Source organism: Tupaia chinensis, unplaced genomic scaffold (assembly GCF_000334495.1).
Source record: "Tupaia chinensis unplaced genomic scaffold, TupChi_1.0 Scaffold000117_2, whole genome shotgun sequence".
NCBI classification, from domain to species: Eukaryota; Metazoa; Chordata; class Mammalia; order Scandentia; family Tupaiidae; genus Tupaia; species Tupaia belangeri.
The window spans coordinates 6,605,849-6,630,537 of NW_006159583.1; the positions used below are offsets into that span (position 1 = coordinate 6,605,849).

The following is a 24,689-nucleotide window of genomic DNA, read 5'->3' on the forward strand; positions in this document are numbered from 1 at the left end:
TGGCCACACCATAATTCCTTCTCCTCCATTCTCCTCTTAGGATTTTGGGCACACAACGTACACATTGCCTGTTGTGTATTTCAGGCTGCCAGATCTGGGACTTGAATTGGAGTCAGTCATGTGGGAATCCCATGCCTTTACCATTTTGCTGCTGCTTGCTGGCCCCACTTTTCCTACTTTTTTTGATGTTGGAGTGCTCTCTCACTTGACATCAGCTATTCTCTTGCCTGCTTTTGAGGAGCAGCATACATGGAAATTAGCATATTTTATCAGGTGTATATAAAGTAACAGCCGCGGAAGAGGAAGAGCCCACCGGCTGTCCTGATACAGTCCAAGCATTTAGGAGTGCAGACTTTGATATTTTTTCCTCGCTAGTCAGAAGCCAAGTTTTGTCTCTTGGTTGTTTTTTCCTGATAATTGAAATTATGAGACAGTTCAATACCAGGTAGGGCAGGCATTACTGGTTTTTAGGAGTAAAACTGCATTTGCCAATATTTTGTTGTTTCAAGTTCGAGTCATGTATATATATTCATAATTGTAAAACTGATTTTACTTTCAAAATACTTGCCTATAAAAAGATGTACAGTCCAGTGAAGGACATTTTTTACGTGAAGTAGTTGATTTCTGGGGAACCAATCTTGTATAGTTCCCTTAAGAGTTTTGAATCAGAAGGGCCAGCAGATAGTGTGGTAGTAAGGGCACTGGATTCCCACATGGCTCACCACAGTTCAAATCCTGGACCTGGTGGCTTACTTTCTCACTTTTTCTCTCTCTCTCTGTCCCTCTCTGGTAAAATTAAAATAAATAAATAAAGTTAAATAAAATAGTTCTTAAAAAAAAGAGTTTTGAATCAACATTGAATAATCATAGGAGTTAAAGATGACAGTGTCAGGTTTATTCTTAATAAAGCCAGATTGAAGAGCTGTCCTTGGATCCAAGGGCTTAAATCATGCTTCTGACTTATTCTTCAACCAAAATGAATTTATTTTTAGAGAGTGAGGGTTTTTTTTTTCTCTATAGGGCATGTGCATTTGTCAGAAAGAAAGAGAGACAAAAAGCAAGAAATCACCCACTATGCAGGATGGCCATGCCACAATACTTTCTTCTCTGTTCTCCTTTCGGAATCTTTGGCACTCAGGCACACATGTCTGGTGTGAGTTTTAAAGCCGCTGGATCTGGGACTCAAAACATGGTAAACCACATGGGAGTCCAGCAATGTAACTGTTATGCCATCTGCTGGCCCCCAAATTGAACTTAAAAACAAGTACCATCAGGCCTCTGTGTCCAGACTCATGGTCAGAGGAAGAATGGTGTGAGCATCCTGCTAGCAGGATGCATCTGAGGAAGGTAGCTCATGAAGACTTGATTTTGCCTGCCCAGTGCCCTTTTTCTGTCTTAATAATCAGAGGAAGAAATCATATACTATCTCATAATCACAAGAAAGTTTTTAGTTTATGGAATGGGACAGATACTTAAGGAAAGGAAGATTTTTTTTTTTTAAATTTAGCAAAAGCAAAAATCTTTATGATTTTATTTTGATACTATTTACAAATACAGCCACCATGTCTTGTGATGTCAGATAGAATTTTTTTTTTTTTCGCTAGAGGTGCTCACCAGAGAGGCAGAGAGAGGAGAGAGCATCCCCCGTGGGGAATGAATGATCCCTTCTCCTCCTTCTCTCTTCCTTTGGACATGCACATACACATATGCCTGGAGTCTTTCTTTAGCATTCAGGTTTGGGACTCTTACTACAGGGTCAGCCATGGGGAAATCTGGTAACCTTAACCACCAGGCCACAGAGCTAGCCCCAGGTAGGATAATTTCAACCGTATGACTTATTAGGGCAGTAGTTAGAGAGGTTTTTTTTTACTTGCATTATTATTTAGGAAAAGCTACAGAAACATAGTGAGCATCAGTTATTTCACCTGTCACAACGAGGGTTAAAAATATATGTTTTGCCTGAGAGAAATACCTGTTTTGGTGTCTATGAAAAGAAGGTAGGAGAAAGAGAACAACATTTAAGTACCTACTGTATGCCAAGCAGTGTGTTAGGAGTTATCTAATCACCATAATTAAACAAGTAAGCATTATTTTTTATTTTTCAAAAAATTTGAGAGATTATACAGCAGTCACTTTCTGAGTACTTATGATGTGCCAATTTCTGTGACTGTAATGCTGAGCAGTGATGCCAAGAGAAAATGGCATTTCAGCTGGGCTCTTTAGGATTAGGAGGAGCTGGGCATGAGAGGACTTTAGAATTTCATGGAAGACTGGAATGAATGTATGAGTTTATTTAGATATGAAGTAAAATTGAAGTCCATACATAGTATTTTAATAGGACATGTATTTCGTTAACTTTTTTTTTTTTAACTACCAAGGTCAGTTTACTGAGGCAATTGTGATACTGCATGCTATTTCTATTCATTCAGTTGCTTTTCATTATGTCAAATGAGATTCCAAAGGCCACAGCTCTGAAGTTACACCAATTACTTTCCCATATTTTTTTTAGAAACATAAAAGTCATATATAGAGAAATGTTCATGGGTATCTGAAAACTGTCCTAGCTTTTTCCCTCCCAAGGAAAGATGGTAATAAAAGGTCAGAATGTACAGTGGCATGAAGAAAGGATGAACATGGATCATGCAAAATACAAATATTATTACTAGTTTTAATTTTTAAAGTTTCAAATCTTTCCTTTTTTTTTTAATCATTTGCACCTAAAAAAAAAAGCATCAATGCTTTTCATTCCACTCTTGTCCAGGAACTTTTTCTTTCTTTTTTTGGAGAGGTTTTTGCTATAGGGCATGTGAGCTCGACAGACAGACAGAGACAGAGAGAAGAGAGATAGAAAGCAAAAAATCACCCCCCAGGGGGGATGGCCACGCTGCAATCCCTTCTCCGTTCTCCTCTGGGGATCTTGGGCACGCGCACACACGCGCCAGGCATGAGTTTAAGCCACCGGGTCCAGAACGGGAACCGCAGTTGACTACGTAGAAGTCCAGCGACGTAGCCATTACGCTAACTGCTGGTCCCTTGTCCAGGAACTTTTTAAAAACCCTTTGCGTTTCCGTCCAACTATGCTCTCCAAAGAGAGTCTTCTCTATCTCAGTTAAGTCAGAAACTGTAGTATCTTTCTTGATTTTTTTCCATTCTTTTAACGATGTGCTCATGGGTACAAAGATTTTGAAATGGAAAAGAGAGCGGGATGTTAAAAGAATAGAGAGGAACATCAATTTTTATATGCTTCAGGAGTTAGAATTGCATTCTAAGTGTACAGAGAAGCTTCAGAAAGGTTTAGACTGGAATATTATGAACCTGCTGTTGAAGACAATTCCCCATGGGCCTCTCACATTTCTGAACGTTCTGTAAGTGAGCTTATTGACTACTTTTGTCCCAGGCTACTTTTTCAAGGATGTGTGTGAACACCTTTGGAAGAAAATGACAATACCTCTCCTCTGTAGCATACTTATGGTAGGCATACTTACCATCCAACATAATAAAGAAAATGTCTCCTTTTGCAACTAATGGCAGGCATATTTGCTGCCCATTGCTAAACATTGAGGTTTCCTGAACTCAGGGTTGCTTTTCTGTAATGCAGTTCATTGTATGTGCAAGTGTCATGTTACCCTATGGGAACTGGAACTCAGGAATCTGTCACAAGAAAATACTGATATGTTGGTTTCCACCATTGCTGAAAATGACAACATCTCTGACCCAGAAGTCTCATGTATTCTACCAGCATCCTGGGGTACTGTGGCAGGCTAACTTGTTGCATTGTGAATAGAGTAAAACTTCAGATACTTCATAGTTGCTGGTTTTAGTAATGAGGATGGATGCTGAAAGGTACATGGTTTTCTGGAAGAGAAAGCTTGAGGACCCAATGGACCAAATGACGAAATTTGAGGGAAATCGATTGGCATTATTTAACATGTTGATCTGATTGTTTGGTCAATCAGGGAATTAGTGGATCTACATTTCATTACCTGTTAATGAGGAAGAATTGGGGAGATTATTTTAATCCGAGGATCTGGAATTAGATTCAATGCTAGTTTTCTGAAAGGTGCCCACATTGTTGCTAACCTCACTGCAGGCATGGGGACTTCCTCATCAATCTGGCATTCAGCTTCAGACTTAACCATTGTGGTAATTACTTAAGCCAGTGATTCCTCTTCATTTAGAGGAAAGTTTTGATCCTTTTCTGACAATAGTGACAGTTTTATGCCATGAGCATGAAAATAGGGAATTTGCAACCAGTATGGACAGAAACCAAGTAAATGGCTCTAATTGTGTCTAGTTCACTTAGAAGATGAAGGTATGAGGTATATAGTACTTGTCATGGAAGTATTAACCTTTGGGGTTCTGATAACTGATGGGCCTTTTTACAGCTCAGACTCTGGCAGTATAACATGCCAGTGTTACCCATTAGGAGACAACTTAGTGAAAAGTCTTTCTTGCAATGTGTTTTGGGTGCTATAGGGAGCTTCAGCATTCCTGATGAGATTTCCATGAAAAAGAAAAACTTCCATGGGAAACAATAGATGAGATACTGATGAGTTTTCAGGCTCTCACTGCCCTGGATTGGGATTCTAATATTAGCTGATGAAGAAGACCTATTCAAAAATGGGAAGCAAACTCAAAGAAATCTAGACAAATTCTTAGAATCATTTCTGTTTCCTTCAGACATTCCTATAGCTCTTATGTTGAAATGGGGATAGAACTATTGAGATATTATAACAATGGGGAAGCTAATGCGTTCAATTAAACCAGAGTTCTTAAAAATTGTTGCTATGCAAATCAAGCATGAGTCAGCCAGATGGAGTAAACACCATAGCCATAGCCAGAAAGAGGTTATGACTGGTAAGTCCAGGGGTTCCCCAAGCTGAAATAGATGGTATGAACAGTGATGATCTTACTGCCAAATATAGAGCACTACGTGAATTAAAAACACTTTAGCTTCAGTTGACTGAGTACTGAGCCAGCTGCCAATCAAAACTGAAAGTAAACGCATTGTTTACTAACACAGGACTGTCTGTCCTTCTGTGCCCTTTGATCCCTCCCTACTGTTCCACCTCAATGCCCTTTTTAAGGAGAAAGTTGAGGGATGAGTTTTCCCTGTCTTAAAGGAGAACCAAAATTTTTATACATTCAGCCAAGTAAGCTAGAGAACCCTGGGGTGGGAGAGACTTTTACTTTTTTGTTTAATGTTTTCTCAACATTTTTATCTACTTCCACCCATCCAATCCGGTCCTACCTGAATTCAGCAAATGTGGCTTGATCAGAATTTGCAGAATGTGAAAGGAGCTAACAGATTGTATGGCTACGGCCCATTGGGCTAGTTCAGTGCATCTTTGTTGTACCTTTCACTGCTGAATTCTACTTGACCGCACTGTGAATGCTTGTGAAGTCCAGAAGGGATTCTTCTGACCAGGAAGAGCTGCATGTAATGAAGAGCCTCCACCTTTGGGGAGCCACATTCTTAGTGACTTTTGATTTTCAAGTCTTTATGATAAATGCATTTACTGATGGGAATCCCTGGCAAAAAGAAATAGCATCCTGGGCCAACCTCATAGCACAGTGATTAGATGCTATGAATGAGGAGCTGAATTCCACATAGCCAATTGATGTTCGAGTCCTGTCCCTAGAGACTTGGGAAACTTGCCAGGTGTGCATGTGCATGCTCGGAATCCTGATGGGATGGAGAAGAAGTTGTGGCATAAGCATATTCCATTGAGAGATGCTCTCTTTCTCTCTCTCTTTGTGTCTCTGGCAAATGTACATGCACACTCACTCTATTTCTGTGTGTGTGTCTACACACACATGCTACATATATACATATATATACACACATCTAAATATTTATGTGTATATATACATATATATAGTGTGTGTGTGTGTGTGTGTGGGTGTGTGAATGTGTGTGTGTCTGAAAAGAAGGTAGCATCTCCCAAGAGGTATCCCTCAGGTCTTTTCATTCTTATCTCTGATAGAGATACCATGAGCATTTCTTTTCCAGAAGGACCTCATTGAACCAAATACCTGGCCCATGGGGGTCTTTGTAACTCTACAGCCTCCTATTTCTACCCTAGAATGGATCAACTCACTTGTGGATCAACTCATATTCAATGAGTAATAAGGTGGAAAGGCCCAACAAGCCTTGATTGTCAAATGGAAATGGTATATTCCAGAAGGTAGCCAGCCTGACACCATCAGCACCTTCACTTGAAAAAATAGCAACTTCTTTGCCACCTGCCTCAAAGTTTCCCTCAGATGCCTAGCCCTGGCTCCCTTGTGGGTCAGCTTACCTGAAAACTTACAGGGCTGTTGTCACTATTTGGCTTCACTACTTTTTCCACTGCTTTTCTAAACTAAAAATGTACATCACTTTTGTGCTTAGTATTTAGAATTCAAGCAATTCTCATAGTCCTGGCCAGCACTTCCCTTAATCAATCTTGTTATAGCTTTACTGTCTCTGGGAGTGTTGCCAATGACCTAGTTGTTTGGTGTACCACTTGAAAAACTGCCAACTGGCAGGTTAAAAGCAGCACTCTTTGGGGCCACAAGCTTGGAAATGGTTGAACTGTCGGGTCACTCATGATAAGAGCCTGTTCTCTGATGAGAACCAACTGGAACCAAAGTGCTGGTTCCACTTGCGCCATCCAGATGGCCACCATAGTTGCCCAGCTTCAGTGCTGTGATAGATAGGCAGTGCATTTATAGTCACAGACTACACACAGATCAGGACTCAGTACTTCTGATGTACCCATGACAGGCATGGGAAACTTGTGACTCCTGCCAGCAGTTGACCTGCTTGTCTTTTGTGAGTGGAGGCACTTATCCATTAAGATGGTTACACCTGCCTAGTCCTGACAGAGAGACTGCATTATACCTCCTCTTAGGGCTATGCTGGTGTCTTGCTGCTGTTGACATAGTTTTAAGTTATGAGTGTGTTGTCTATTCCAAGTGGCTAAATCCAGCTATGCCATTTTGGCCCTTAAAGTGAATCCAGTCTGGGCTGGTAGGTGACATGGTAGTTAAGGTGCTGGATCTCATATGACTGACTCTATGGTTCAAGTTCCCAACCAGGCAACTTGAAAAATATGCAGGGTGTTTATGTGTGTGTGCCCTAAATCTGGAGGGGAGAATGGAGGAGAAGGAATTGCGGCATGGTCATCCCTCCATTGGGTGATTTCTTACCACCACCACCCTACCAGCAATCATGCACATCCTATAGCAAAAATCTAAAAACCAAAACAAGAGAAAAAATAATTCAATCTAATAATGATATACCTTTGATCATGGATAGTCAAAATATCTGATGGCCCTTCCGTGCTCCCAACTATCTAGACATTTCACATTGTTGAGTGGTTGAAAGTTAGAATGACTTTCTTATAATCAACTCAAAAAGATTTAAAGCTCTTCCTTTCTAACTTTCCCCTGGTCCATACACGTTAGAAAAACTGTTTGATTGTCCTTTCCCTTATATATGCCTTAGGCCAGCTCATTTGGAAATCTTTCTAGGTGGGAGCCTGATCAAAAGAGGGAACAGAAATTAGACTGATTTTGGTTCAGCCCCTTGAATGTTCTTATTGGAATGAATAGCCCTAGATCATAAGGGTATAGATCCCTTGGTTGACTGTACTACTTCCCAAGTGCCACTGTACCTTGACTCCTTCAGTCTTGCTCCAGAATCCATGAAACTAAGGACAATTATTGTGTTAGTTTGCAAGTAGGGTAAAATTTCACACTTTTCACAATTTATCTTTCCTTCCTTCCTCCTTTCCCTTCTCTTTCCTTCCTTCTCTTTTCTCTTTTCTCTTTTCTCTTTTCCTCTTTTCTTTTTTTTTTTTCTTTCCTTCTTTCTGCCAGAAGGCATGTACACTTTTATCAGAGAGAAACAGAGAAAGAGAGGAAAAGTGAAAAAGCACTCCCTGTGGGGCATGGACACTCCACGTTCCTTCTCCTCCATTTCTGCCTTATTTAAGGAGTTTGAGCAAGCACACACACATGCTCAATGTGCTGTCAAGCCACTGAGTCTGCGACTCAAAGTAGTTGGCCCTGTGGGATCCATCTACCTTAACCACCATGCCATGGGTTGGCCCTTTTTACAATTTTTGACACCTACTTATGGGCCTGGATAGTTTTAGCTGCTGCATCATGGAGAAAAAAAAATAAAGAGCAAATACCAGAAATGGGAATTTTAGTTTATGGAGGTAACGGAGTAATGATATAAAAAAGCTAATGCCATTGAAAGAGTTTTTCTTACTTATATTTCCTGAGAAGAAGGGGCACACCACACCACACAGGGCCACATGGGAAAGTAACTGATTTGATCAGGAGGAAGAAAGGAAATCCTAGAGCAGAGCTTTTGTTGTGTTTCTGTGGGAAAGGTGGGGCAGCAGAGTTTAGGATTGTCTAGTGTGAATGATTTCAGTAGGCTCTGGGATGTAGGGGTGGTCTGTTAGTTATTTGGTACTTGGTACTGGATGATGTAGGACAGAGGCAGTATTGGCTGAGTGTGTGAAAGGCTGATAATGGAGATAATTGAGCATATGGTTTCTGGAATGGTCAGTTTGAAAGGTCAGCTGTCCTTTGGTATCACTAAGAATCGGCTAGCCCTAGGAGAGGTAACTTCTCCCCAGTCAAGTACTAGAGCATCAGACGTAGAAAATAAGGAAATGTAGTTGTGACTAGTGGGTGTCACATAGGAAAGTACAGATTCTTAAAAAACCCTGAACAAGGAGACCGCTTCTGGGCTACTGTAGTAATCCAAAGAGGAGATGACTCTAGGGAGATGGAGGGAAATGAGCATGTCTGACGTGTATTTTAAAGGCTGTACCCATTAAATGTGATGATGAATTTAGATAGAGATTTTGAAGAATGGAAGACTCAAGGACTAGTTTTTGGCCTTAGTTACACAGAAAATATTAGACAGGACAAATAGAATTGGTGGAAAAGTAATAAAGAACCCACCACGGGACATGCTAAAGTTTGATATTGATATAAGGTATTTATATACAGATATAAATTAGGTAGAGAATGTGATAGTTAGGAACACAGAGGATAGATCTGAAGTGATGATAAAAATTTAGGAATCTACAATATGTAGTATTTAAGGCATAAGACTAGGTGAATTTTCTTTCTTTCTTTTTTTTTTGTTTTTGTTTTTGGTTTTTTTTGGAGAGCTTTTGCTATAGGGCACATGTGCTCTCCAGAAAGACAGAGAGAGACAGAGAGAGAAATGCAGAAATCACTTGCTGGGGGGATGGCCACACTGCAACCCCTTCTCCTCCATTCTCCTCTCGGGATCTTGGGCATGCATGCACACGCGTCCAGTGTGAGTTTAAGCCATTGGGTCCAGGACTCGAACCATGGTCGACTACATGGGAATCCAGTGACATAGCCATTATGACAACTGCTGGTCCCCAACAAGATGAATTTTCTAGAGAGGGAGTACAGAATTGAAGTGATGGGGGACAGGCCACGCATTCACCAGTAAACCCCACCTTTGTTTGACCTGTTTCACTCCTTCAATTAACCTGCTTAGTTTCTAAATGTACTTGACTTTTTCAGGAAAAGGAGGAGAAAGATTAAACAAATAGCAACCATGATTATTACGTTGATTTCTATATGGTATTCATTATATAGTGGAATGGATGTAATTTGCTAAATGTTTATTTAAAAATAAGAGCTTAGGTTTGGGATTTTATATTCAAATAGAGATACCACATCAGTAGTCTGGCGAAAGGGCTGTTATAGTTTGTGGTGGTTGATTCATTTTCATTGTACGTGGTCTTTTCCAAACCAGCAATTTGGGAGCTTATTGTACATACAGAAATTTTAAATTATTTTTTCTCTCCCTTCTTTATGGCTTTCAGTTGTTAGAATTGTCTGACTCTACTTCTGTTTTTTTTTTCTTTATTCTCCTATGTTGGGTCTCTTTTATCTTTTCATTTCAAATATCATTTCTTGGAATTGTTCAGAAAGCTGTCTTATAGTAATGAACTCATAAGAAAAGGGATAAGAAGTGCTATAAAAGAGCCTGGAGGTATTTTATAACTTTGGAGAGGAAGAGTGCTTGATATATTACCAGGCGGTGTATAAAAGAAAGTGCCACAGATAGAAGAAGACACGACTAGCAGAGTACAGAAGTACCTGGCCACTGAAAAAGCTAAGGAGAGCAAGTAGCCAAGGTGGGTGTATAGAATGTCCCCCAAGAAACTACAACTATTTTTTTAAATGATTAAAAAATATATAGTAAACAGCAGATGGCATAACGGTTACATTGCTGAACTCCCATGAAGTCAACCATGATTCAAGTCCTACACGCAGTGGCTAAAACTCATGCCAGGGGGATATGCATGTGTGCCCAAAATCCCAAGAAGAGAATGTAGGAAAAGGAACTGAGGCTTGGCAATTCTCCCCAGGGGCTGATTTCTTGCTTTCTGTCTCTCTGTATCTCTCTGTCTCTCTGGTGAGCACATGTGCCCTATGGCAAAAGTCTCTCTCTCTATCTCTCAAAAAAAAAATACGTATATATGTGTGTGTGTAGCAGGGCCAACAAGTGACATGGTGGTTAAGGCACTGGATTCCCATATGGTCAACTGTTATTCGAATCTGGACCCAGTGGCTTGAGAATCTTGCCAGGCATGTGTGCATGCATGCCCAAACTCCTGAGAGGAAAATGGAGAAGAAGGGATTGTGGTATGGCCAATCCCCCCTCCCAGGAGGGTGATTTTTCACTTTCCCTTTCTCTGTCTCTGGCGAACACACATGACCTATACTAAAAACCCTAAATATAAAATAAAAAAAATAAAACTATACAACAACTCTTCTACCTAACCTAACAGATGTCATGATTAACTAAACTTACTCTCTCTTTTGCATACTACTTTGTGGCATACTCTTGCATTCAGCAGAAGCCATTGTAGCATCTACAGCGTGGGAGTCACTGCTACTTAGTGTATCAGCTGTCGGCAGTTCAGGAGAGCTTCACTGTTATCAGAATGTGGGTGGGGCAGGTCTTCATTGATTACACTCAAATCCTCAAAAGATGAATTGAGAAGACAATACAGAGTTTTTGGAGTCAGGGTACTATTTTCAGTATTTTAAAATGAGGAATTCAAGCATTTACTCAATAATAATGCTTTACTGGTTTTAAGAAAACATTTAGTTCCTTTGATTTTGGCTATTCTGTTACCACATTAGTACTTACAGTATATGGTAAACATTAGCATCATTGATTGACAGCTGTATGTCTGATTTTAACTATGAGATAGTGAAAATAACTGGTGCAAAATGAAACACATTTGGTAGATGAAGTCTTCCAAAATGTGTGATTCATGTTGAAAAAAAAAAATAACTGTAGCATTGACACTCTGAAATGAAACCTTCATTTCATGTATGGGGAAACAAATACAAACACAATGGTTTACAAGTTTGTTTTAGGTCACATAATTAATTAGTGGCAATATGCTACAACTAGGAGGGACATCTGAACTATCCCTATTTATAACATGCTATTAAAAAGTTATCTGTGTAACTGTCCTGCTTAGGTATGGAAAGTAAAAAGATGTGCAAGTCGCTTTCGTATTTCTAGGAACATTTTGATGGACTGGTGTAAACCAAGATAAAGATTACATTTCTCATTAGAAAAACTAGTTATTTTTACTGTTTAAGAATTAAAACTACAAATGACATTTGTCCTCATGTTTATATTTACAAAGTATTGTCCCTCCCCCCCCCCCTCCCTCCCCGAGATCAGGAAGGAAAATTTCTTCTTTATTTAATGTATAAAGAATGTATTTTATCCTCTTCAGAGTTTGGGGCATGATTCATTGAGCCGCTATTATAACAAAAATGAACATAAATTTAGTTCCATTGAAAGTTTCTTGAGCTCACAAGAGTTTAGGTAATATAGAATGATTTATGATCCTTCAATAAACTAGCCATTTGTTGAATGCTATTAAGCATAGTATCACCATTCAGCATAATCTGTTGAATTTTTAAAATCAAACTTATACCACAATATTCAAGGATCACTAACTACTAGAGAAGGTTTGCTGCAGAGTTGGCATTTTTAGTGATTCTAATCGTACCTGGAACAAAGAACTGCATCTATTAAACAGGATCTATAGCACTCCAGAGTAATCAATTCATATGCCGACCCAATAGAGTCAGGCAGCTCTCTGTTGGTAGACACTGTGGTGGCATCCGGACCCACGCTGAACGTACACTGCAGGTGGAGTGCTCGCACTTACCCAGTTCCTCAGCAGCAGCAGCAACAGACACTCCACTACAGTGGGGAGACAGCGCCGTCTTCAGTTCCTGAGCCAGAGGGGTTTCTGTCTCTCTGCCCAAACTTGAAGTAGGTAAATGACTTCTTAGTCCCTCCCTGGAAAAAGAAAACGACTTCAAAAGATGCTTCTGCTATAAATTACTCAGACAAGGTATTTCCGTATTACCTGTAGGTCACTGTATCAGTTAGAGCCAAATTATAAAATCAAGACAAATGAAAGAAAAGGAAATAATCTCGAAATTTCACAAGCAAATTGGAGCAATAATTTCCTTAATTCCTGTAAATGCTAGATTTAAATATTTTATGAAAAACTTACAGAATGAATTTAGTCTTTTCTTTGAGAGCTGTGAGACACTTCTTTTTAAAAGAATGAGAAGTAGAAGTTATATAATAATGTTTTCTCAAAAAAAAGACAGTTCTTTCTTATAAACTACTAGAAGTAAGAGACTATTAATGTCAGATTATAGACTTATTTTGGACCCTTTTTATTGCTTGAATTTAGCTATTCTTGTTTTCTTTTCATTAGAACTTAACACATACCTTCTTCTCTTCTGTAAATAAGAATAGACCATTGTAGAAAACATGCACTTAAGATCACAGCCTGTGTGTGAGCATTTCTAATTATATCCATCCCTTCCTCTGCATCAAATGAGAACACATTGAAGAAATGAATTAAACAAAAACACATGGAATTTTTCTTTATCATCACGTGTGCTTAAAAGAAGAAAATTTTTTACTTATTAGGATAATATAAGCAAACTTTTATGTGTGTTATTCTTCATCCCCAAAACACAACGCAAAAATATAAAACTTTAGTTGGGGACTTTCAATGAATACCATCTTTAGAAATAGTAAATTGTTATACAACATGCCTTCTACAGAAATGTTTTACTGTAATACAGCTTGAAATAAAGTCTCATTTTTGAAAATGTACTGCAGGGATTCAACTCTTTGAGCAGTGAGACCACTGGTGAACATATCACCATGAGAGCAGTTTGACAGAGTCTAGGAGTCAGGGGATGTGGCTTCATTCAAACCACCTCAGGACAAATGCTGGATGTGAAATGCCCTGAAGGACATGCCTTGTTGATGAGAGTGACCTCTGACAGCAAGTCATCGTACTGTAAACAGAAGGATGTGGAAAGTCATCGATCAGAGCCAAGAGTGTTTACGACCCAGGTCTCCTCCTGGTTTACCTACATAACTGCAGTGTTCTGGAGCCTGGAGCTTCAGGCCAGAGCAAGGTGTTTTTAAACCTGCCTGATGTTGGCTACTGAATATAAACCTCTCGGAGCATTCAGTAATCCTCCAACCAGGTTTCATTCTGCTGACACTGGAGTTCGGAATTTATTGGCTGTTGAACTCCACACACACGCACACATATAAAACTCTCTTCCAAATACCACTGGAATTCATTTCAGGTTTTTAAACTTTGAACAAGGTAAGTTGCTTTTAGCTTTTAACTAAAGCATTGTCATTATTATTGGGTTATGTGAGTGGCCATACATTAAATTAGAGGCAGTTCTATGTCAGAGGAAAATATTTTCTAGTTAAAATGAGTTGCTTGGAATTTTATTTTTCAGTCTGAGCACAAGAATGATGGAATAAATGTGTACATTGAAAATGAACAAGTTAGAGACAGTCCCTAATCAGGCCATGCTTATAGTTTTAAATACATTTTGTTTGTTTACTTCATAAGATTCAACTACTCTAATTATATTATGTTTGCTGGAAGAAATACAGGTAACATGATAATTGATAATTAATAGATCATGTTTTACTACAAAACTTTGATAGTTAACTTAAAGAAATTTTCCCCATGTAGGTCTATGCTGCAGGAGTTTAAAACCTGATACCAGCTACGCAAGTTAAGGACCTTTTTCCTGGATAATTTGTTTTACAATTTTATGCCAAGCTTGAGTTTCTCGTTAGATTAAAAATAATAGTTATCTCAATGATCAAGATGTCATATTTTAAGATATGAATATGTTCTCCCATTTATGGATTTTTTTTTTTTCTTGAGCCATATAGTAAGATTAAGTTCAACTCTTATGCTTTAAAATGAAGTCCCAGATTTGTAGTTGGTTTTACCTTTGTTTTGATGTGCACTTAGGCATGGACTTTGATTTAAAACCTGAATGTATAAGCCTCTGTTATTCCTTAGTTCAAATATTTAAATATTTATTTGTGTCTTTGAATCTCAAAAATATTTATGTAAGTATATATAAACTGCTGTTTTGCTTCATCCAAGTGTTGAGATATGGGGTGAATTGGCACAATAATAGCAGTGTTTTAGAGATTTGTTTTACTGAAACACGTAAGGGAAAGTTTGCTACGTTGGCATTATTTTACAGGAGCCTTCAAAAAGTTCATGAAGAATGTGTATTATGAAAAAACTATGCATAGATTTCCATTTTTTGGCACCTAAATAAACCCGTATTTGAATTCCATTTTCTACAAACTTTTTGAAGTCACCTTGTATTCTTACAAGACAAAACAATTCAGCAGGAGAAAATATACTCTAAGCGTCTGTGAAAATAGATGTGCTGCAGCAGTTAGATTGTTTAGGGTACCTGTTCAAAGAAAGGAAGAATAAGTGATCTCAGCCAGTACGTTTTCTCACTGGGGTTCCAGGGTCCACAAAGCATCCGTCAGCACTACCCCGTTTCCTGCTGCTCGTTTTAGTTGCAGGTACTATTTTCAGAAATGCTGCACAATTGAATAATGGTGTTGCACTGTTTCACTTTGCTTTATGTTTTCTAAACAAATCTTTACTACGTTACTAACATAGTACTTATCAAAAGTGGCCCCCCAAAAGCAAACATCAATAACTATATTATACATTCCATGAAAACCTCTTTTGGGAATGACAGGGAGAAAAGGACCTGTTTTCTCTCTCCTAGATTTTTCTCATAACTCTTTCAAGTTCTTTATAAATTATGGTGGTTAGAATTTTTTGAAGTGTATGATCACACTTGTATCAGTATTCAAAATGAATTCAGAGCCACCCCACAGAAGGAAGGTGGCTGTGCATGTCCAGGGGAGTCACACACTTGGCTTTGGGGAAATGTGCAAGCCAGTTTTAAAGGTAATACCGCTTTTGAAGAAATGAATACAAAAGCCAGATGACTTCGTACGTGTGTGTTGAGGAAACCAGGATAAATTGTCCTTAGACTGAGCTCTCAGAAAGCCACTTTAATTGAGATCAAAGAGGAAAAAATCGTAAGTATATCTCAATTATTTATTAGGCTTACCCTAGAATGAGACCCTCACTGTACATAGACCTAATCTATCATCCCTTTACTCTTTAACCCTCAAGTTTTCCTACACTTAACATTTAGATGCAGAACGCACTTAATTCTTTATGATAGACACCTAAGACCACAAACACTGTGAGGTTAACTGACTATATTTCAATTCCACCTAAGCACTCAATTTCTGTATTTACAAATTCTTAAACTACTTAGTTTTTGCTTGAAGTCACACAATTAATGGGGTGTTTCTTCTTGTCACATATTTGTATGTGTGAAATATGTTTCAGATGGAACTGTTTTCCCTTAAGTCCTTAGCTTGGATGTAATTCAAATGGTTGCTTTAATTTGATAGGAAAATCGACTCATTATTTTGTAATAATGGTTCTGTATAATACATTTAACATAATGCTACTTAACAATAGATCTTTAAACTCAGAAATTTTGCTACAGTGTTGTCAAAAACAGACTAAAATTCAGGAAGCTGCAAATTCATTCATTCTTATCATAGAATTTAATTAGAAAATAAAGAACTCAATGTCAACCTCCCAGAGTCTTCTCTTTTAAAAAGTTGCTATCTTAAAGGAAGATCAAGAATTTAAAATATATAAAATTTGAAAATATACCTGCCTTTATGTATTTAAGTACTCATCTCATCAACATGTTGTCCCAGAAATATCCACCTGTTACATAAATCAATCCACATATGTTTACACAGTTATATGCTTTAAAACTTGAAATTGCCTTTAAAGTTTTATTGTTTGCATTCTATAGATTTGTTTTAGAAGTTAAAGAATTTTTTAGTTTCCCTTAAGAGTTATGGTGATACCATTGGCCCATCTGGAGAGTTTTTGTATGTTCTTTAAAAATATTTTTCAAAGTTTCCATATGTTTTATATATATATATATATATACATGTATATGTACACACACATTTACGTGTGTGTGTGTATGTGTGTGTGTATATGGGCATGCATATACATACAAATTCTTTAACAGAAACTCTTGTGAACAAATTCAACAATTTTACATTGATACAACAGACTATTTCTATGATCATTTGTTATTCAAATGTAAAAGGTTAATTATTAGTCATACCTAATAGGCAAATGATGTTAATGTTAGGTATACCAGAATATGTTACACAATGATTGATGTTTATATTTTAAAACAATGATCTCTCATCCATTCCTGTGGCCAAATTCTTTTGAAGTTCCAAGATCAAGATGAGCTGAATTCGTTAAGTGGTAGAGAGCTCGGCTGTCTGGGTGCTCTTGTGTTTGGCAGGTCATGATAAATAAATTTTTTTTTTTTTTTTCTTCTTAACCTTGTGGCCAAAACATTCCAGTATCTTAAAAAAGGAAAAAGTATAATGGAAAGATGTAGAAGATGTAGCCAAAAGCATTAGCAAGTTTTCTCTATTTCTGGGGTTGGGGCACATTCTGAAGGTTATTTTTAAAGCATTACTTTGTGAGAATTCATATATCTCCACTAGAATGGAGAGAGAGCTCAGGTTGCAAATGGTGAAACCCTAAAGGAATGATTCTTTGCTGATTCAATGTGACGATGAACTGTAAAGTCAGCAATTTGTAACTTAATGGCAGTAGGTTCTTCAACAATGTTCTTCCAAACATTATTTACTAAATTGATAATTCTTAGTTTAGAATAGAATATACCATCTGGCTTTTCTGTTGTTCTAATACACTGTAAAGAGCTCAGCTACCTTTCTTGTGACACCCAGGATAGTAAAGAAGCATGTAAACAAAAGGTATAAAGGATACTAAGGACTCTCTTAGGTGTTTACAGTGCACATTTGTGAGAGAAAATGAAAACTTTCTAACACTTAAGTATATAGTTATTTATAGTAGTAAGGCTTAGTGAGTCTCATTTCTGAACTTAGAGGGGCCACTTTCGTATGAGCTGTAACATGATACGTGAAGACATCTTATGGTTCCTTTTGTGGCATTTTAAGTACTGTGTTACCTTTGCCCTGTTGAGTAAAGGGTGGGGGGGTATACCATTAGAGAGAATTTGAAATTTTTCTGAATAATTCATGCAGTATACTTGGCGTTTATGACAGGTGACAAAGGACTATGGCATAGCTAAGGAGAAAATGTATTTTAGAATTTAAGAGTTAATGTGGCTCGACATTTGGTTTTATACTCATGTACTGTACATGAATAATTATGCCTTATCCCCCTGTGTTATTGTTACTAAGTTGCTTTTTAAATATATTAAATATATTCAACCTTGCTATGAACTCTAAACTAATTTAAAAGCTATTGTGACAGTTGTAGTTGATGGAGAATTATAGACTATAGGATTTTTTTCCACTTAAAACTTAATTCCTCCCCAGTGTGATTTTGTCTAACCTCCCTCCACAGCACACAGTCCAGGAAGGCCCCTATGTTAAAGACCGGAAATCAAGTAAGATCTTGCCTATGACAGTCCAATATTAGAGGAGTAAAATAATGTCTACTTCAGGCTTTTGGTGGCAGATTTTTATTTATTAACACTGTATCGCTACTGTTCTTAATCTGTATGTTTATTTTGTTGACTGTTATACCAAGACATGCAATAGTTACTTGTGTCTTTGAGGTATGGCAGTTAAAGAAGGGTCATGGCAGTTTCTCTTTGAATGGAAGTAGATACAGACTTTGAGTTATGTATTATAATTCACTCGCCTTTATAAGTGGGGCCTTGAACTTTTGGAAACAGTTGGTGCTGACAGGGAGAAACTTGGGTAGGAAATGGTAGATATCGAAATGGTATACTAAGAAAACAGAGTAAAGAAACTACCTTAACTCATGAGGAAGATTTCAGAAATATGTGATTTCTAGAGCTATAATATTTTTATGCTTAAGGAAAAAAGACACTTTAAGGATTATAATTTAACAAACTGTTTCTAAGACTTGAATTTTTTTGACCACCATTTGCCAAAATGACATTTTATTTTGCTTGAAGAGTCTCACATTTGTATGGCCATATTAAAACATAGATTTGTTTTTTAAAACTCTTTGTGGTAACTTTCATGTTTCAAAGATTTGTATGTGTGTATATTTTGAGTTTTTAAAAGTCAAGAAGTGGGGCCAGCAGGTGGCATAGTGGTTAAGGCACTGACCTCCCATACGGTACACAGCAGTTCCAGTCCTGGACCTAGCTGCTTGAAAATCATGACAGGCATGTGTGTGTGCCCAAAATCCTAGGAGGAAAATGGGGGAGTTGAGGTTGCAGTGTGGCCATCTCCCTGAGGGGTGATTTCTCACTTTCCTTCTTATTGTTTCTCTCTGTCTTTGACAAGTGCATATGCCCTATAGCAAAAACCTGGGGGGAGGAGGGCAGTCAAAAATAAGTTATAACATCTATAAAAAACAAAATAGGTTTCTTTAAAAATGGGTCAGTTTAAGCCAGTTAAGATAGTATATCTCTAAGTTTGTATCTATGGTCCTAGCAGTACCATAATTTTATAATGATGTTCTCATCATGAATTATATTTACTTGGATCCACAAATATAGGTTATCACATTTAAGTATACATATTCTGTTAAATTCTAGAATGGTATCAACTCATAAATGTTCTATTTAGGAAATGAACATATATTTTCTTTCACTTCTTTGAGAAACTACACATTAGAATCATTTTTGGTAAAGAATATAAATTTTATCAATATTCCAACTGTAATTAGTTAGACTTAATTTTTAAATTAATTGAAATGCCTGCTTTTGTATTTTCTTACGTTACTACATGCATTCTGAAGTTGACTAGGAAAAGATATTGTTTAATTTGTATGTATTTAATGCTATTAATTACAGGCCAGGAATCTGAGAAAGCGCATTAAATTCAGTATCAGTTGGCTTTCAGTTTTAAAGAAATGAATGGGATAAAATGGATCATTCTATTTAGGTGTATTAAATAAATGCATTATTCATACTCATAGAATAAACCTGGACTAACTATAAGATGTTTTTGTTTTTGTTTTTGCTATAGAGTGCATGCACTCACCAAAAAGAAAGGAGGGGAGAGAGAGAATGAGCCATCACTCCTCCTTGCTGAGGGAATGCCACAGCACAGTCCTTTCTCCTCCATTCTCCTTTTGGGATTTTGGACATATATGCACTCATGCCTGGAGCGTTTTCTAATCTGCCAGGTTCAGTCAGCCATGTTGGATCCAGTGCCTTAGCCACCATGGCACCAACTGTCCTGAAGATCATTTTAATTTCATTATTTAATTTAAAATTAAACTATGGCTACCTTCTAAATTTTAAAAATTATGAAAACTGTCACATACCCATTGATATTACAAGACGTCTTTTATTTTCACTAAATTAGAACTTAAGGTAACTAAAATTAAGTGCTGTTCTGATTTACCAGGCCATTATATATAAAGATTTTATTCAATCCACTTATAAAATCCATTTATTAAGTATCCATTTAGGTCTCTAAATAGTGATATACTATAGTATTTTAATAAATATTGTTTATTAAGTCAGATGCACATTTTAGAGTACTTATATATGAAATATTAGCAACCCTAACAAGTTTTTAACAATAATTCTGAATCTGTAGTTTAAAACAGCTTGGCAAGGCTAGCAATGGCATAGTGGTTAAGGTGCTGGACTCCCACATGGGTGACCACATTTTGAGTCCCAGACCTGGAGGATTAAAACTCATGCTGGATGAGTGTGCGTGCGTGCCCCAAGTCCCAAGAAGCAAATGAAGGAGAAGGGATTGTACCATGGCCATCTTTTTGGGGGAGTGATTTCTCACTTTCTATCTGTATCTCTCTGGCAAGCACATACACCCTATCACAAAAATCTCTTTTAAAGAAAAAAGTTTGGCATACAGTGATATACAATATGATTTACATTTTTGAATAAAATTTAAAAAAATTTTAACCTACTTTTCATTCATGTTTCCTTAAGCTATAATGTATTCAAATTTAATTTACATTGTATTTCTTACACATTATACTGTCCTCCATACCACCCATGATAATATGTGTAAGTTATTCATGATATCACCAAACTTTCTTTCTGAAATTTTCATCTTTATGGTTTCAGAATTCATTTTTTGTTATCACTGTGTACTCTTTGCTAAGATCTAATCATTAAAGTTTATTTCAAACTAAGATAAAGTTTCAAAAAGGGTCTTTTAAAAGTCATCTCCAACTGGGACCAGCAGTTAGCAGAATGGCTATGTCGCTGGACTCCCATGTAGTCGACGGCGGTTCATGTCCCGGACCTGGTGGCTTAAAACTCACGCTGGGTGCATGTGCGTGTGTGCCCAAGATCCCAAGAGGAGAATGGAGGAGAAGGGATTGCGGTATGGCCAACCCCCTGGGGGGGGATTTATCGCTTTCTGTCTCTCTGTCTGTCTCTGTCTATCTGGCGAGAGCACACACCCTATAGCAAAAAAACTCAAAAAAAAAAAGTCATCTCCCATTGTTCCATCTCCTACATTTTTTTATTACCATGAATACTTCAAGATTTATAAACAGTAAAATTAAATAGATAATAATTGGGATAATTGAATCTTTTTTTTTTTTTAGAAGATGGATAATGGGATAGAAGAAACTTGTTCTGATTTGGAAACATTTTTAATGAATTAATTCTATTTCTCTTCAAAAGACTGAGTTTCTCAAAGCACTATATTCTAGACATTTAAAATTTTCATTATTCGCAATACCCAATACCAAATCTTACATTCTTTATCATTTGTTTAAAGAGTATATTTTATGTTGCTCATGTAAATACAGCCTAAAACATTTGAAGAATAACTAATATTGTAAAATAAAAATTATTTTTTAAATAAATTTTTTGAGAGATTTTTGCTCACTGGAGAGATAGAGACAGAGAGACAGAAAGGAAGAAATCACTTCCCTAGGGAGAATGACCATGATGCAATCCCTTCTCCTCCATTCTCTTCTTGGAATTTTGGGCATGCATTGCACATGTGCATAGCATGAGTTTTAAGCCTACCCGTCTGGGACTCAAACTGTAGTCGACTACATGGGAGTCCAGTGATGTAACCATTATGCCATCTGTTGGTCCCTTAAATAATAATTTTAAGTAATATATTGTTGACCAGTCTTCCCTATCCCCTCATTCTGCTTCATTTTCTTCTCAGAGCTCCTCACTGCTGACCCTGTATTCTTTGTTGACTAGTTTAGTTTTAAGCCACCGGGTCCGGGATGCGAACCGCGGTTGACTATGTGGGAGTCCAGCGACATAGCCATTATGCTAACTGCTGGTTCCCTAGTTTAGTTTTATATTGTGTCTTCTTCAATAGAATACATTTAATGAAGTATCATTGATCTCTCAACTGGGAATCTGCTCAAATTAATTGAAACTGTTCATTTTGCTTCTAATTTTATTGGGCTTCTAACCATGCACTCCACGATTCTTGTGTATAAGTTTCTTAATAATGTATGTAAATGTTTTCCGTTAGTTCAGAAATAAGATGGGATTTTTCAGTAATTTGAAGATGTCACAAAATAACATTTTTTGGTCTTTGCTATAACTAAAATTTCTTTTCAAGGACAGATAAACATGTCAAGTCGTAGTCTACTTATTACTTTGCATCAATCAATTACAGTATTCTGATATTCTGTCATTTCTGTCTCAGTAATATCTGTCAGAAACATCCTCAGTTCGACCCATGACTCCTGTTTTAACTCAGGTCTTTGCGATTTCTCACTGATAAATTGAATGATATGTTTAGTAAACTATAATAGTATTTGGGGAGCAGTTTCTCAAGGTTGGGTATGTAACAGTGTACAAGATCAATGTCAGCTGTGCTTTTATGGAGCTTTTACTTTCTCTCTTGCTGCATTAGGCTCTTAATTTTTAGCCATCAACTTGTCCACCCCTCTACACAATCTCTATACCATCTCTACTCTGATTCTTAAACTCCTTTATTGATCTTCTTTTAAATTCCAAATGCTTTGCATGTACAAGGGCTTCATGATAACGGTTCCTCTGACATACATATATATATATATATATATAATTTACTGTAGAGTGTGTATATTTGCCAGAGAGAGACAGAGAGAGGGAGAGACAGAGGGAAAGTGAAAAAGCACCCACCACAGAGGGGATGATCACACTGCAATTCATTCTCCTCCATTCAATCTCTTGGGATTTGGGGCATACATGGACACTTGCCTGCCATGTTTTATCAAGCTGTTGGGTCCAGGGCTTGAACTGTACAATAAGCCATGTGGATTCCAGCCACCTTCACCTTGCCACCAGCTGGCCATAGGCCTATTTAAGACCCAGCCCAGTTTAACTGTTTTTCCCATCGTTTTTAGACTGGCGTAGTTTATCTTATGTATACCCAGGGTACTTTAGCGAGACTTCCATTATAGTAGTAATGGTATTCTAAACATTATTTTTCTCTATTTTGACCTTGAACAAATGAATGAAACCCTTAAACAGAACTACTGTGGTGAATGTATAACTCTAACAATGGCTAGAAGAATATTTAACTTGCTTTATCATTACTCATTAAATATTAATTATAAGCCTAGGAATCTGTGGGTCCTAGATAGCCAAACATAATAAAAAGGTGTTTTTGGCTATTACATAACTATTTGAGGAATAAATTAAGATAATCAACAACTTTCTGGTAAGTTATTTGGAGAACGGTGCTTTGGAAAGTCAGGGGTATTAAAGAAAAATTTGTTTCCAAACTACAGCAATCTTGTCTGGCTCTGACACTTGGTTGGGAGTATATGCTTAATGTTCCTGTAGTGGCATGAATTTTTCAGAAAGTCTCAGAGTCTAGTCATCATAGTCTTGAGCAAAGTGGATTCACTTTGGGGTGATTTCTGTGTATTCATTGGGCAATTCATGGAATTCGTAGGGAAGAACTGGTACAAAAGAAGGGTTCTTTTCTCTGGTATTCTCTTTTACTTTTCTTGCACAGATTTTTGGTAGTCTTTTGTGGATTTTGTAATAAATTTTGTGTTTACATTTTCTTAAAAGTATTCCTTTTTTCATTGCTTTAACTTTTTAAAAACTAATTATTCTTGGAAATGTTTCTTTTTCTCTTCATTTTATGGTGCCGAGTTTTATGTGAAGGGCATAGAAGACATTACATTCCAGGACAGGATGAAAATCTCTTTTGCTAATCAGTTTTGTTTTCGTTTTGTGTAAATGTATAGACAGGATGCAAAAGACAGCACAGTTAATTAAGCAAATGCCTGATTTTCAAGATTATAATAATATATAGGCTTGGAATTGAAAACAAAAGAAACAGATTTTTGAAAGTGTAGGAGTTTTGTGTGTTTATTTTTTAAGCATTCTTTTGAGCCCTCTGGCTCAAAAGAATTACTTTTTGAGCCGGAAATGCAATGCTGTATCTTTGAAATTTGAAAGTTGCTTTTAAGCAGTACCATTCATACTGCAGTTCATACCAGGAAAGTGTGCCCGTCATATGTACGTATTCAGTAGGCTGTTTTTTACTTCCAGACGTGTTAGATTCCGTAGGTTGCATAAGTAGGCTAGAACAGTATGAAAACAATATGAAAAAAACATATGATTTAACGTGGTGGAGATACCAATGACTAATTACTATGGTCTTAAAGATCTTTTATATGCAGAGGAGATTCAACTTTAAAACATCCTTAGTTAATATGGAAAATGTGTAATATACATTTACAAATCCACTGTCATATATTCTGGGTTTTCATATTTACAAAAAAAAAAAAAACACAAAGAAAAAAATCCCACAAAGTCGAAATATAATCCATAAAATACACTGTAAGTGTATGTGAGAAGTTCATGAGCAACGCTTAAACTTAATTGATATCCTTAGACATATATAAAACATACAGCCACTGAACTGAAAACATGAAAATTAACGTGTCACCATTTTAGCTAACACTGTGCCTTGCCCAGACCCTGCTGTTTATTATTGTGTGCTTTAGAAGGAGACAGAAGCAGTATCATTTGGAAACACACTTCCTAGTGGATTGAGAACAGCAGGGCATCTAAATAGGAAATCTGGTTCTTTGGTTTCTTTGTTCCTAGGTAGGCCAGTCCCAGCTATTTTACCTGAACATTTTACATACAAATGCAGTCCAGGGACGTGCACTTGGCAGCTGTTCATGGGATAATAATGAAATGCATATTTACTACTG

At 37.1% G+C, this 24,689-nt stretch overlaps 1 protein-coding gene across 6 annotated transcripts in view; it reads left to right on the forward strand.

Annotated features, from left to right (window-relative positions):
* EYA4 (EYA transcriptional coactivator and phosphatase 4) overlaps nucleotides 1-24,689 on the forward strand; it is a 325,860-nt gene that overhangs the window by 137,446 nt on the left and 163,725 nt on the right. The gene's annotated exons all lie outside the window — the stretch shown is intronic.